At 38.1% G+C, this 8,329-nt stretch overlaps 1 long non-coding RNA gene across 1 annotated transcript; it reads left to right on the forward strand.

The window, feature by feature from the left end:
* Positions 1–3,039: 3,039 nt before the first annotated feature.
* Positions 3,040–4,942, forward strand: LOC137718235 (uncharacterized). The gene is made up of 2 exons (XR_011065861.1): positions 3,040–4,170; positions 4,391–4,942. It is a non-coding gene; the product is annotated as an uncharacterized lncRNA (long non-coding RNA).
* The last annotated feature ends 3,387 nt before the right edge of the window (positions 4,943–8,329 follow it).

An 8,329-nucleotide genomic window follows, 5' to 3' on the forward strand; every position in this document is an offset into this window, starting at 1 on the left:
CGCTATAAGTTATTACTTATTAATTTTAATTACGATATAAAGGTGAGAGAATCTAACACGAGAATTAGTTGTTGCAATGGTGAATCACTCTTATGCTACTAGTCTACTAAGAAATCACCTTTCTATAAAGTTATGGGCTATTATCCATCCCATCTTGGGAAACTTTAGTACTATGTTAGCTTATTACGGTCTAAATTGAAATTTTTATTAGTACTTTATCAAAAATCCATGCGCGCCTCCTCACCTGCGAAGTTAAAATTATTATTTTCAAGTTTCAACAATTGCCTTAACAATTGCCTTCACACGAGGAAGACGCTTTTCCAAGGCCCGAGTAGAGATGGTTTCTACCCTTTTTCCAATGTTTCATCATGCAATAAAGGACTCTTTGCATTCATAGGTGCTAGGGTGTACAATCATGTTTGGCACTCTAGATTAGGTCATCTATCATCTCATGTTTTGAATTCTTTAATTTCCAAGAATAAATTACCTGTCAATGGTGTTGTAACTAGTGACTTTTGTCACTCATGTCCACTCGACAAAAGTCATAAGTTATCCTTCAATTTGTCTAGTTCTAGGTCAACTTTTCCTTTACAATTATTTCATTTGGATGTATGGACTTCTTCTTTTGTTTTAATCAATGGATTTAAGTATTATGTAGTGTTTATTGATGACTTTTCTAGATACTCATGGTTGTATCCATTAAAACTAAAATCAGACTTTTTGTCTACCTTTGTCAATTTTAAAAAATTAATTGAAAATATGTTTAGCACCATAATCAAATCCTTTCAAACAGATGGTGGTGGATAATATATTAATAACAATTTCAAAACCTTTTTGATTCATCATGATATATATCATCGTTTCACATATCCTCATCATTCCAAACAAATTGATGTTCCAGAACCTAAACATCGTCGTATTGTTGAAACCGATCTTACTCTTCTTGCTCACGCATCCCCACCCACTTCCTTTTCGGATGATGCTTTTCATACTGCAAATTATTTAATTAATCATTTACCCACTAAGGTCTTGAATGATGAGTCACCATTTCAAAAACTCTTTCTCAAAACTCTTCAGTGTAATATTCTCAAAGTATTTGGTTGTGCGTGTTTTCCATATCTTAAGCCATACAACTCCAATAAATTACAGTTTCGTTCTACACGTTGTGTCTTGTTAGGCCTCTCATTAAATCAACAAGGTTACAGGTGTCTAAACTTGTCTACAGATAACGTCTTCTTGTCACGTCATGTTGTCTTTGATGAAATTACTTTTCCCTATACAGAAACCAACTATACTTAGATTTCTTCTTCCATCTACTCGCCTAACACCATAATTAATATTGACCCCCACATGCCCACTTTCCGTCCCATTCCCACGACATCACCTACACCTACTTTTTCCATCCCTAATGCTACCCCACATCCTACTCCTACCCCTCCTTCTGCCAACCTCATTTCTACTCTATCAATCCCTCCTGACACTCCACTTTCCACTTCAACCGTCCCTTCTGCCAACCCCACTCCCTTCTCCTTATCAGTTCCAGTCAATAATTCACCTTTAGAGCAACTCCAGCGTTGAAGTCTTCCTCTAGGCTATGCACTATTCAATCTACCTAATGAACAGTAACTACCCTTAATGAACAGTAATAGCCCTGGTAATAGCATTTGCTTCTCCACCGTTACACTTCAATAGCCCTGACAATAGGCAATAAAATATTAGTATTTTTTTTATTTATAAAATAATACAAAATAATTTTAATTGTAATATCGGATAAGATTTTTAATCGTTCTCGTTGCGCCACGTGTCATTATCCGATGTATTATTAAATAATACAAAAAATTTCAGATTTTTTTTTTAATTTTTTACAATTTTTTTTAAATTTTTATTCAATTAATTAATCTTTGCCGTTGGATATAAAAAAATTTGAATTCCAACACTCCAGATTGTGCCACGTGTCATAACGGTAACTTTTCTTAATTTTAAAACTATTTTTTCTTTTATTTTTTTATTTATAAAGCATATTAATATCCACCGTTGATCTCAAATCGAACGGTGGATATTAAATAAGACTTTTTTTTTTACCGTTGAGATCGAACGGACCGTGGGAAGCCACGTGGCTTCCCAACGATAACTGAAAAAGCAAATTTTTTTTTTCTGATTTTGTATTGGCGACGCACCCCCACGCGCAAGTGGGGTGCACGCGCCTGACACAAAAAAAATTAAATAAGGCCTGACGTCAGCGCTGGCATCACAGGACCTCAGGCTCTCGGGCTGGCAATTCTCCACGGGCCCGGAGCTCAAGCCTCCACCTTCACTCGGGCTTGCCCACGCTGGAGCCGGTCCACGGGACCTCGGGCCCCTTTTCTCTCCCCTATCCCCCGAGCAACTGCCCACGCTGGGCTTGCTCTTAGATCCACTAGTTTCTCTCCACCCTGTGAATGCAAGTAAATCCACTGTTACCTCTTCATCTCAGAGGCCCACTCTACCTACACATCCCATGGTTACTCGAGCCAAGGAGGAGATTCGCAAACCTAATCCCAAATATGCATTTATTGCCCTTACAACTAATGATGTGGTTGAGCCTACTTGTTTTACACAGGCTAACAAATATGCAGAATGGAGACAAGCTATGGCAGACGAGTTTAATGCTCTTCAGCGAACCGATACATGGTCATTGGTTCCATTTCAATCAACCATGAACGTTCTTCCGAATAAATGGGTGTACAAAATTAAACAGCATTTTGATGGTTCCATATAACGATTTAAAGCATGTCTTGTGGCAAATGGTTTTCATCAACAAGCCGAAATTGACTACAGTGAAACTTTTAGCTCCGTTGTCACATATGCCACTATCAGATTACTTCTTTCCATTGCCCTGCACTACAACTGGCCCATTCGCCAACTTGACGTCCAAAATGCCTTTTTACATGGTTCTTTGACGGAGGAAGTGTATATGCGCCAGCCCTCTGACTTTGTTGATCCTCAGTACCCTTCACATGTTTGTCGTTTGCATAAATCTTTATGTGGTTTGAAGCAGGCTCCTCGTGCCTGGTTTCACTGTTTTCTCAACATTTTGAACACTTGGGCTTTCAGGCATCTCTGGCAAATTCCTCATTGTTTACCTGTTTCCATGGCACCACGATAATTTATTTGCTTATTTATGTTGATGATATCCTGGTTATGGGCAACAGTTCATGTCACATCAACCAACTTATTGCTCAACTCAGCCATATGTTTTCAATGAAAGATCTTGGCCATTTACATTATTTGCTCAACTCAGCCATATAGTCCGCATTATATGGTTCCCGCTCAACTACTCCAAAACAGAGTTTGGATAACACACGATGTCTTCAACAGATTGAGAAGAATCATAATCCTCCTTCAACATGACACTATCATCACCGTATATCTTAGCTTTCTGTTATGTATTTTTGTAATTTGAATTCCATTGTAATCTTGATAACAGATACACTGTAATCTTGTAAAGCCTATATAATGAAGTACATAATTCACTCATAATTAATTGAGTTGAGCTTATGCAATTAGTCATTTCAACCCTAGCCTGAATTCTTTCACTGGCATCCCCTAACCAACGTTTCTCAGTATGAAAAACCAGTCCCTTATCCGACGCACTCCATAGGAATCCATCGAATCCCTCATTCCTATGCCGTAACCCCTAATTTTCACGACCACCAAATTTATTGTCCATCTTCGTCATACGAACGGAATCCGTGGGTTTTCGATACCGAGAACAATCAGGTCTCTCCTTACGAACTTGACCTGGGTCTCGATTCGACGGTCCACACATCTCCGAAGGAGGCAAAGAGGCAGCTGATGTACTGAAGAAAATGAAGGAGAAGGGTGTGGAGCCCGATCTTGTTACGTATAATACTTTGATTTTTGGGTTATCGAAACGTGGGCGGATTATGGAGGCTAACAAGTATTTGGGTATCATGGTCGAAACGTGTCATTTCCCGGATGCGGTGACATACACTTCATTGATGAACGGAATGTGTCGGAAGGGGGATGTCTTGGCTGCAATGGAGTTGTTAGAGTAGAACCTGTTGCACAATGATGCTTATATTTACTCCAAATCTAATCATGATGGTTTTCTCTACTTGTGCTATATTATATGTGTAATCCGGCTAGATATGCTCTTCTCAAAATAAGGTTAGTCATGTGAATTGTGAATTCTGATTTTTCTTTGACTGTTATTATGCAAGTAAGGCTGTTATTCTGGCCGGCCAGTTTCGTTGGCTGTTGTAGGCTGTTATAATGGCATGCCAGTTTCGTTGGCTGTTGTAGGTTGTTTGAGTTGTCAACAGTCGTCGTTGATGAAGCAAGAAGGCTGCATCTAGCACACTAACACTATCGATTTTAACTGCACCAGGTCAAATGACTCTTCTGATGAACCGCAACAATGACAAGATCCCCAATTGGAAGGCCCTGGACACGAAGCCACCAGAAGTTTCATATGTCTAGCCATAGGCTGTAAGTTCTGTAGTAGATTTCGTGATGCTGCAAAGAATTACAATTTACAGGAGCAGTTTGAGTAACCAGTGGAGCCAGAGTAAATGACCGGCATTAATAATCCCCGGAAGCTCAATTCCACCACTTTGTATTCACTTCCAGACAAACATTTTACCTCTTGACAGATATCCTCCAACAAACGAAGGATTTTGCATCAGACACTATCTGCTATTTGTTGTTGAACAGCTACTCCTGTGGAGCTGTAATTGTCTGCTACTATCCATACAAGTACAAAAATCCCCCTTTTCGTGATTGGGTGGCTGTATAAAATAATAGCTTATACAAATTGAGTCAAAAAGGGCTTTAAGAAAGGTTATCCAGATGACAGGACCATGTCTACTCTTTTGCGATCTTGTATCTTTGAATTTTATGAAAAGCAATAGAATAAGCCCCCAAATTGTATTTGTCTGTTCGGATTTGCATTAACAATTGAGAGGGATATCATGACTCTTAATATGTTCTAATTCTCTAATCCTGGTTCCTCGATAGTACATTATATTAATTATGAACCAATTAACCTAATATGAGATAACACGATCAGTTAACGAGTTGAATCGTTATTGAGTCATGTGTTAAGAACTCATTATGGTAATGGGTTTGACACAACATGATCCGTTAAAATAACAGATATAATACAAAAACGACAAATACGACCTGTTTGTCAGGTCAAGGTACATGATACATCTCCTTCAACTTGTTACCACAATTGAACCCTATAACTTTACTCCGTCGTTTATTATTTTTAATCAGAATAAATTTCATTAGATAGACTTCAAAATTACATTAACATTGTTAGTAAAACAATAAGATCAATACAATCTACAGGCAAAAGCTATACAAACAACTAAACAACTCACATTACCAGAAGTAAGCTTTATCTCATGTCAAACCCACACCGCAAAACTACCAAAACGTAAAACAACCTACAAGCTTAAATCACGAGAAATACAACTACATGAAGCGTACTCGCCATCAAACCAAGAAATTAGTGTGTAACAATGGGGATTTGGGGAAAACATGGTCTCCAGATATCCAATTGGGCCTTTTTTTAATATTTTACTTTTGACAGGACGAGATTTTAAACTACGCTAAGTTGGAAGAGAGAGACGAATTAGTTTGGCCAATTAACATAACCCACATTTACTTATTATGTTTATTCAGTGAACAAAACTATGCACAATTAGGCAAAGGCAGAAAAGGGTGCCCTAAAAAATGCAACAAAGAGTGTAGCATTACTCTTTGTCTTTGATTTAGGGTTTGCTAGGTTTGCGTCCTGCCAACAAGGTTCTGCAAAACATGTAATACAAAAACTACTTGGGGCATTTTTAACTCCTGAGGTTTAGGCTCTTTTGTGACACTAATTGCCAACAGCCTGCCGCCCCTCTTAACCCAAAAATGTTTACCATCATTGCTTTGGTTTCAGAATAAAAGGTGAATTAAAAAAGTGTCAAAATGTTTCATTGTCTGTGAATTAAAAATTGGGTGTATATGGTGCACAAAATGATAAGGAAATCCAGTGATTATTTGATTAGATGGACCAGACCATTTTGGTTAGAAGAGCCTATCTAATTACAATTATTATTACCATAGTCAGCAAACCCTAGCAAGATTCTTGTATTTGAGGGCCATAGATTTATGCTTAAATCTTGTCTTAGTGTTGTTGTTTTCTTTCGAATTTTAACCTACTGATACCTTCTTTCTCTGTTTCTCTCAAATGACCAGCAAAGCACTTGCCAGCCTTTCGTGTTTCATAAAGAATCCATCCAAACGAATATATATATGATTGAGTTCTCATTGCGGATTGTGCGGTGGATTTGAAATAAGGTCATGTGACGTTATTGTTTTACTTAAATTATAACACGTGAATTTTTTTTCTCATATATCTAGAAGTGTGACATATCAACCATATCGCTCACATTTATTATAACACGTAAAATAAACCACATGACTTTTATCTCAGGTGCCATAAAATTAAAGGAGAGAGAATGGGCTGGTAAATGATTGGGGGAGGCAAGGAGGCATAAGCCTGACACGGCCTGTACATTACTGTTTGCAGATTGAGAGCAACTCCAGCGGGAGCAACTGCTCGAGGGACAGGCTGCGGAACAGGGCCTGATTGCCCGAGGGAGGAAGTCCAGTGTTGGCTGGCGAGCGAGCCCGAGTAGGCCCGAGCTCCAGGCCCGTGGATTCGTGCCGACCCGAGTGCCCAAAGGCTGTCTGACGTGGGCTGATGTCAGACGCTTACTGAGTGAATCAAAGGGCCACCAGACAACTGTACGACCTCCTGAACATCGTCATGGTCGTCCTTTTCTTTGTCATCGTCGGTCCTCTTCGTCCTCATCCTCGTCGGCGTCCTCCTCCTCTTTGTCTACTTTGTCATCGGATTCGAACTCGAACTCGGACTGCGACTCGTACAGCTCCAATTGCTCAGCAGTCAAAGGCTTAACTTCATTTTCCTCCACAATTTCCTCCATAGCCTTCATCCTCTCAAAGCTCACACAAATTTGCAGAGAAAATCTCCTCTTTGTATTCTTGAGAAAACGAATTGGGATTGGATTTGGGAGAGTGAATGAGATAGAGGGAGGGAGGGACGAGAGAGGAGCTGCCAATTGGGATTGGATTACAAATAAAATTATTTTATATTATTTTATAAATAAATAAAATACTAATATTTTATTGCCAATTGTCAGGGCTATTCAAATGCAACGGTGGAGATGCAAAAGGCGATTACTGTTTATTAATGGCAGTTATTGTTCCTTAGGTGGATTAAATAGTGAATAGCCTTGGGGGAGGGCTCCCACGCTGGAAGTGCTCTGAGGGTCCAAACCCCAAAAAGAAATCAGACCTAAATTCATAAACTGAGAAAAAAAAATAGAAATAGAATTTGTGCCTTGTTAGCCAAATTTGATGCAGGGTCTTCTTGCAGGGCGAAGCAGGTTACAATCACATGCAGGCAGTATCGGGTTGTCACCAAAAGAGGACATAAATTCAATCTCATATATATTATATATAGAAAATTCTTCCATACTACGTAACATTAAATACTATGAGTATTGGATGACTTGAATTGGTTTAAATTATTATTATTATTGTAGTCCCGTGAATTGAGGTTATCCAATACTCATAGCACCGAAGTGGAACTCATTATATCAAGGCCGTCTCTAAGATTTTGGGGGCCCTGTGAGAAATTTATAAAAGGGCTCATTCCTAAGATAGTTTTAGAAAAGTAGGACAATATATTAATGCCAGAAACTAATCGCTTAAATCAAAACAAATTTTAGCACTCACTTATTGCAAGTTTACAAATGTCATTACTTATAAGTAAAAAGAGCTACAAATATAACATTCACTAAATGATCAGAAGCATTCAATCTTCTACAACCAAACATGAAAAAAAAAACTTCAAAACTCTAACTTTAAAGTTTCACTTGAATATATAACATTATTATATAATAAAATTGAAAAATATCTCTTTTTAGGATGTTACTATTGATACCCAAAATATCTCATTACACTCCAAATTTTTATATTTAGAATAGAAAAAAATTACTCTTTTAAGCAGTACACAATGAGATTTTAAAGTGCTAACAAAAATAATTTTTAAATATAAAACATTATTGCATAATATTAGATGGCAAAAATTTGGGACCCCTTAAAATTTGGAGCCCTGTACAACTGCATCTTTCTCTCCCCCTCAACGCCCCCTCTGCGTTATATATAGAGATTTTGAGAGTTGAGGTTTTCCAATTCAGGGTTTGTTTCCAAGTGTAAAAATATTAGGGACTTTTTGCAAAAGCAA

Source organism: Pyrus communis, chromosome 1 (genome assembly GCF_963583255.1).
Source record: "Pyrus communis chromosome 1, drPyrComm1.1, whole genome shotgun sequence".
Taxonomy (NCBI): Eukaryota; Viridiplantae; Streptophyta; class Magnoliopsida; order Rosales; family Rosaceae; genus Pyrus; species Pyrus communis.